Raw genomic sequence first — 8,105 nt, 5'->3', positions numbered from 1 at the left:
CTTGAGCCCCTGCCCCTCCAGGAACCACAGAGACGAGTAAGCGGAGTCCCTGCCAGCGTTTATTAAGCACCTGCTGTTGTTAGGCCAGACAGTGCCCAGGCCATACAGTGGGGACATGGGGACATGGAGCGACAGGGCCCTCCCCTCACAGAGCTCACATTTTAGGAGCGGAAGGTAGCGGTGATAAGTCAGCAAAGAGGCCAGTTTAGGTATCGATCATGGATGTGGTTTTGGCCATAATAACAGAGGGGTTATTCAGAGGCGTAGGTTCAGGCTCTCAGGACATGTGGCAGTGGTGCGAGCAGCTCTTGTGAAATTCAGGTCTGCCAGCGGTGACCAGTGCTGGCAGGAGCAAGGACCCCCTCCTCCTCCACCAGCACCCCAACCTTCAGGGGGCGCAGGGCAGACAGCACGTCCCTGCCCGCCTTGTTTCCCTTCCTTAGAGGGAGAAAAGCTTGAGCGGGGCTTCCCAGGGACGTTAGGACATTCTCAGGTGGCGCTAGTCAAGAACCCACCTGCCAATGCAGAAGACGCAGGAGAGGTGACTTTGATCCTTGAGTTGGGAAGATCCCTGGAGAAGGAAATAGTGACCCACTCCAGTATTCTTGCCTGGGAAATCCTATGGACAGAGGAGCCTGACAGGCTACAGTCCATGGGGTCACAAAGAGTCAGACACGACTGAAAACACACATATACACACAGAAACCCCTTGTAGCAGTGCCCAGCAGAACTCGCCTCGCATCTCCTTGGCCAGAACTGTAGCGCGTGTTCTTTCTTTCTTTTTTTTTTTTTTTTCATTCTTTTGTTGTTTTAATTGGCATGTCTCTAGAAATGACTGTTGTTGGTTGAAGATAGAAAATTCTTCGTCAACATGATAAGCAAAGTCCATTTTAGGTTTTTAGGAATGACAATTGGGTTATTAAATGTTATTCTGATATTATGGAAGACCATGTGAATTTTGACTACTAAACACATTATTACATTTCAAAATACTAAACCATCCTTGCTTAACCAATCTAGTTGTAGTAAAACAAAACATGCTGTGAAATATAATTTCTCTATTAGCTCACTTACAGTTTTCTACCTAAACTCATTTATTTCTTTAAACCCCCAAATTTCACAAAATCTTAAGCTTTAAAAGATATCAAATTGGGAATTCCCCAGCTGTCCAGTGGTTAGCACTCTGTGCTTTTCTTTCACTGTTGACGACTTGGGTTTAATCCCTGGTTGGGGAATTAAGAACTCACAAATCAAGTAGTGCAGCCAAAAGGAAAAAAACCCACCCCAAAACAAAAACAGAAGGCAATCCTTTTCGTAATACCACATGCCTGGTGAAGCCTGCCCTTAAAAACCAAAGGAAGTAGGACAATGAGGAACGTTCTGAGGTCCAACTGGCCAGCTTCACTTGAACCCAATTACTTCAAACATCTGGAGATGAAACCATCTGTTGTCCCCTGGGGAGCCCAGCCAATCAGAAACTGTAGTTACCCAACCAATGAGAGGCCTCTTCCTGCAAAAGATTCTGCTTATTATTGCCCCTCCCAAGGCCTCCCTGCCTCCTTCTCCCATGCCCTATAAAAATATAACCAAGGCCCGCTTCCTGGTTCTCTGGATTTGCCTGTGGTCTGCCATAGTTTGCACTGCCAAATTGCAATTCTGGCTATTCTCAAAGTCACTTGTGCTGATAAAATAACTATTATTAAAGTTGACATATTCAATGCAGTACCCACTAGGTTTAGCCTTACATTTAAACTCTGTTACCAGACTAGTTTCACACTACAAACTTTGAAACATTAAAATTCACAAAATAAGACACAGTTAAGGGACTTCTCAGGCGGTCCAGTGGTTAGGACCCCACACTTCCACTGCAGAGGGCACCGTTTTGACTCCCTGGTCGGGAACCTAAGACCCTGCGTGTCATGTGGCTCAGCCAAAAAAGTTAACAAATAAAAAGGCACAGTTAAAACATTTTTTTGTTATTGGCATTTGAAATGAGCTTCCACAACTTTTAAAACAGACAAGACAATACAAAGTATTATCAGAGTATTCACAATTTGCAATTGTGTATATGTTTCCCTTTCAGCCTGTTAGTACCATGAGGTCTGGAGTCATCTTATGTTTATTCACAACTTGTGCTTTACTGTTTGTCCCCTTCAAATCTCCCCACCTTGAGGAACACTGGGTCCCTTTGCCTTCTGCTTGCATTCAATTAATAGGAACAAAAACAGAGGATGGAAAAGAATGAGCACACATACACACATGCCACACACAAATGCTGTTGCTATCTCAATTTACCTAACCTCCCAGAAGGCCTAAATCTTGTTTGGTAACAATCTTTGCAGAATATCTCTTTTTCATTAAACAAACCCACATACATGATTAAATCAAAATACAGAATCTAGTTCACTCCAATCCTCGGTCAGGTTTTCGTCTTAGTATGTAAACAAACAGCAGTAAACTAGCTTTATAAGAAACTCTGTACTGAGAGGTACGTTCTTTAGGGCTTCCCTGATGGCTCAGTGGTAAAGAACCCGCCTGCCAATGCAAAAGACATGGGTTTGATCCCTGTGTCGGAAAGATTCCCTAGAGAAGGAAATGGCAACCCAGTCCAGTATTCTTGTTGGGAAATCCCATGGAGAGAGAAGCCTGGTGGGCTACAGTCCACGGGGCTGGCACAGGAGTCACATAGCGACTGAAACATTTTTCTCTAAATCTAATCTATTAAAGCAATTCAATAAATCCTTATTAATGATAGGAAAGAATCCAGTTTTGCTGGCAAATAAGTCAGTTGCCTTTTTTCCATTCTTAAAGAACTACTTGTAAAAGTATTTGGTACAGGAGCCAATGATAGGTACATTACACATTTACAAGTTTCAACACTGCTCATAACAGATAATCTAGTGAATATTGTTTACAGTTTCAACACAAAGAATGTAAAATAGAGACTTCCCTGGTGGTCCAGTGGTTAAGACTCTCTGCTTCAAATGCAATGGACATGGGTTTGATCCCTGGTTGGGGAACTAGGATCCCACACATTGTCTGGCAACACCCCAAAACAAACCCCATTAACAATGACGACAAAATCAACAATTCCCGAATTAGAAGATGAGCATCACCTTTTACTAAGAAACTATGTCTCCATGGACCAAAACTCAGGAAAAGGAGAATCAATTTTAGACCTCATTCCACAGGACCTCAGTTTCTGAAGTATCAAAAAGGACTTATTTTACTTGTAGGAAGGTTCCACGGAATGGAATCAAGGTAAAACAATAAAACACGCCAGTGCATGTGAAATAAAAAGGTATATATTCTATATACATTCATAAAAGAAATATTTTAGTTCAGAAAATTAAAAGCCTGATCTGAGATTGAATTACTGTGGGACTACCTAGTAGTAATGCCTGGCTCTTACTGTGTTGATATCAAGTATATACACATGAACTTTAAAAATATGATATAGTCAACAGACAAATGTGTTACATTTATATTTATTAAAAACTGCTACAAACAAACAAAGCCTGTACAAACAACTTGAACATCCACCCCTGTGAAACAGTAAGCTCCAGCAACATTATCGCTTAGGACTTCACATTCCTCTGCTTTGGCCTCATACTCTTCCTCTGTCATGGATTAGTCTTCCTTCCCCGATACTTTGAAATAGTAGTCTTGAGAGACATCATCGCCTAGGACCCCCTCTTCCTCTGCCTTCGGCCTCGGCCACGTCCTCTTCCTCGGCCTCGACCTCTTCCTGCAACAGCTTCCCTTTTCTTAGCCTTCACCTTTGGTTCCACATCCAGAGGTAAGTGTACCCAGAGGTAAGCTGTCCGGCAGAATAAAATACCGGATGTTCTTTCCTCGAATACCCAGTGTTTCCAGCTGTACACACTCTCTGTTCTTCAGGGTCATTGTCACTGCTTTAAGATGTGTATTCATACCGACATCTACGCCTGTGATTGTTCCATGGACCTGTGTTCCATTCTCTAATTCAGTGGTTACAGTTTCGTGACTCAAGTTTCATCAAAAATCTCACAAGCTTCATCCTAGCGGCACCGTCACCCTTTTGGCCCAATAGTACACGAAATCCAACCACCAAGAGCCGAGGTTAGGCGTTATGAATGGCCGGAAACACTTACTCTTGGGGCTCCAACGTAGAGACTGCCCCATGTTCTTTCTAAACTGATCCCTGGCAGCAGGAAAGGAAATGGCCACCATTATCCTGGACACTGGACACAGGAGATCTGTTTCTGGGCCTGCAGAAAAAACTGTGTTGCCTTAAGTTTGTTGTCACCCAATCAAAACTGGAATCCCATTTGCCAGGAAAAGAAGAGGAAGCAGGAATGGCTCCTGTGGAGTCAGACCTTGTGTCCACTCCAGAGTGACACAAAGAAAGGAACAACTGGGGGCCAAGTTCGAGGGAGTGATGGTGTGGCGGGCGCAGGTGGGTGGATGGGGAGGTGGGGTGCGCGGAAGACGCCACTGAGGCTGAGACCTGGCTTCCGGGCCAGAGCATGGAGAAGCACAGACTGCCCCGGGAACCGAGGGAGGTGGTTCAGAGCTCCGGCTGCCGTGTGGAGGTTGTGGTGGGCAAGACGGGAAGCCAGAAGGCCCTAGGGTGAGATGATGACCTGGGCTGGGGTAGCAGTGAAGGGAGCCAGGAACACAGGCATTAAGGATCATGTTAGAAGCAGACTCAGACTTGGTGATGGGTCACACATCACATGGACAGCTGGTAAAGAAAAGGATGGGCCGAGGCTGGCACAACAGGTTTGGGGGTTGAGCGGCTGAGTAGACGCTGTTAACTGAGATGGGGAAGAGGGACCCATCAGAGGACTGACAGCTTCAGGCATGACTGTGTCTGCTGCCTTCTGAGGGACTGGCTGGGGGAACAGGGTAAATGGTGGTGTCAGGAGACTTCCCTGGTGGCTCAGATGGTAAAAAATCTGCCCCCAGTGCAGGATACCCGGGTTCAGTCCCTGGATAGAGAAGATCCTCTGGAGGAGGAAATGACCCATTCCAGTATTCTTGCCTGGAGAGTTTCACGGACAGAGGAGCCTGGCAGGCTACAGTCCGTAGGGTCACAAAGAGTCGGACACGACTGAGTGACTAACACACAAGAAGACTTCACAGGGGGGCCCCATTTCAGCTCAGTAAGTCTGCAAAGAGGGGACGGGAGGACAGTAGAGGAGGAAGTTGAGTTTGAAGCAGTGTGGACACTGCAGTGAAGGGAAAGGACCCTGGCATCGGATGATCCGGGATTGACAGCCTGGCTCCCTGTCCCTCTTTGCCACCTTGGGCAAATTTCACCTCCCCTGTTTGGGTCTCAGTCATCTCCTTCCGTAGCTGGAAAATGCCCAGCCCCATGTATCTGTTGATGAGAAGAGGGAAATCGGGTGTTGGCAGTTGCCCCGTGTGACCTGAGCAGCTGCTGCTCATGGAGCGCAGGGGCTGCCACTCACTGTGTGGGTCCCACCCTCTCACAAGTGCGGCTGCTGACTCTGAAAGTGAAAGTGTCTGGCTTCACGGTCTGGTGGTAAGTTAGGCATCTATTGCTGTGTAACAAATTAAGCTGAAACTTAATGGCTTAAAACAAATGGAAACTTTTACAGTTGTGCTGCTTAGAGGGGCAGGGAACCCAAACTGCTTGTGGTTATCCAGATTCGTGCCCCCCCCCCCAATCTTGTCTATGGTCAGAATGCAGTGGCAACCACAAGGGGTGGTCCTAAAGAGACTCTGAACTTGAGGAGAGAGCCGGGCTAGGTTTCTCGTGCATTACCTCCCCTCAGCCAAACTCCACCCTCAGAAAAGAGGGTCTTCTCAAGCCTGAATTATCTCCATCCTGATTATTTGGGGGTCCTGTAAAAAATGCACGTTCTTGTGCCCTACCACAGACTTTCATAATCTGAATCACTGGAGGTAGAGTCCTGGGACTTAAAATTTTTTTAAAGACCCTTTCTTAGTAGAACAGTTTTTAGATTTACATGAACACTGGGAAAATGCTACAGAGAATTATCATATACCCCACACCCAGTTGCCCCTATTATTACCTTTAAAATTTTTATTTATTCATTTATTTTTGGCGGTTCTGGGTCTTCACTGCTGCAAGGGCGTTGCCCCTCGGCATGTGGAATTTTTCCAGACCAGGGATTGAACTCGGATTCCCTTCACTGGTAGGCGGGTTCTTAACCACTGGACCACCAGAGAAGTCCTCCCCTACTATTATCTGACATTAGTATGGTATATTTGTTACAGTTAATGAGACAGTATTGCTATGTTTTGACTAACTAAAGTCTATATTTTATTCAGATTTCATTAGTTTTTACCTAAGGTCCCTCTTCTGTGCAAAGATCCTCCCTACACAGGACACCACATTTAGGTTCCTCTCAGTTGTGACAGCTTCTCAGACTTCCCTTGTTTTTGATGACAGTTATGAGGAGTCGTGGTGAGGTATTTTGGAGAGTGTGCCTCAGCCAGGGTTAGTCTGATGTTTTTCTCCTGATCAGAGCGTGAGGAAGACCACAGAGGTGAAGCACCACTGTCATCACATGTTATGAAGAGTACATAGTATCAGCGTGACTTGTCACTGTTGCTGTTAACCTCCATCACCTGACTGACAATGTTTGTCAGGTTTCCACACTGTAAATGTAGTACCTCCACCCCCACCACTGTCCTCTGTGGAAGAAAGTCACTGTGCACCGTCTACACGAGGAGTGAAGAGTCATATTCCATCTTGAGAATGGAATATCCACATAAATTAGTTGGAATATTTGCTTATTCTCCACCATTTATTTGTTCAGTCATTTATATCAGCATGAGCTCATGGAGATTTTATAGACTGGGTTATAATCCAGTGCTGCCTGTTGCTCAGATCGTTCCAGCTTTGACACTGGGAGCTCTTTCAGTTGGCTCTTGTCTCTTTGATATACCTCATCGTGTGTGTGTGTGTGTGCGAGAGAGAGAGAGAGAGAGAGAGAGAGGGAGGGAGAGAGAAGGAGATTCCATGATGTGGGGGTGGGGGTGGGGTGTGTGTGGGGGGGAGGGTGGAGGCAGATAGACAAAGAGATGGAGGCCAGGAGACTTCCCTTCTGGAACTACAAGATGCTCCAGGCTCATCCTGTGCAATGTCTTATAACCAGCCTTTTATCCAAGGAGCTCTCATTCCTCTTATTGGAGAACAGAGTATTAAAAACTAAGATCTGGGAGCTAGATATGGTTGAACCTAAATTTTAAGTTTCACCAGCTATTTTTTTTTAAATGAAACCAGAGACGACCTCTGCTCCCCTCTGCATACCTCTAAGACATTGCAGGTTCAGTTCATAAATAAATAAAGCCAGTCACATGACTTTCCCTTTGTTTCCCAGTGCATGTAAGTTATGTTTACACTGTGTGTGTGTGTGTGTGTGTAAGTCGCTCAGTTGTATCCGACTCTTTGAGACCCCATGAACTTTAGCCGGCCAGGCTCCTCTGTCCAAGTAACTCACCAGGCAAGAATACTTCAGTCTATTAAGGGTGCAGCAGCATTATTTTAGAAATGTATAATTTAGAAATAATTTATTGCTAAAAAATACTCATCATTATCTGAGCCAGTCCTAATAATAACATCAAAGGTCACCAACCACAGGTCACCCTAACAAGAGTAACAAAAAACTTTAAAATATTGTGAGAATTATTAAACATGACATTGAGACACTAAATGAGTCAATGCTGTTTGGGAAACCGCACAGCTCTGAGAGACCTGCTTAATGCAGGATTGCCACAAACCTTCAATTTGTTTTTGTTTTTTTTTTAAGTGTATCTTGGAAGGGCAAGAAAGCAAAACACAATAAAATGAGATATGCCGCCTTCGCTGGCCTTCCCAAACCAATTTCGGCATAGGTCGACAGAGGGCGCAAGAAAACAGACCGCTTTCCTTCTTACCCACTGACGCCTTTCCAAGTAAAAGAGACCTTCAGGAGGTAAAAAGAGGAGGCGGAGACTAAGCTCTGCGCAAAAGAGCTGTCAAACCCAGGCGAGGATTGGCAGCGTCTTCCGGCATGGAGCTATCACGTGACGATCAGTGATCAGCTGACTAGTGTCGAAATTCCGCAGGGAAAGTCACAGACTGAGCC

General features: G+C 45.3%; 1 pseudogene; it reads right to left on the bottom strand.

The window, feature by feature from the left end:
* Positions 1-3,544: 3,544 nt before the first annotated feature.
* LOC122420947 lies at positions 3,545-7,981 on the bottom strand (annotated as a pseudogene).
* Between the last annotated feature and the right edge of the window lie 124 nt (positions 7,982-8,105).

The sequence above is a fragment of the Cervus canadensis genome, chromosome 18, assembly GCF_019320065.1.
Source record: "Cervus canadensis isolate Bull #8, Minnesota chromosome 18, ASM1932006v1, whole genome shotgun sequence".
In the NCBI taxonomy this organism is placed as follows: Eukaryota; Metazoa; Chordata; class Mammalia; order Artiodactyla; family Cervidae; genus Cervus; species Cervus canadensis.
The sequence above is the reverse complement of the archived record's forward strand: the minus strand, read 5'-3'. Positions and strand labels throughout refer to the sequence as shown.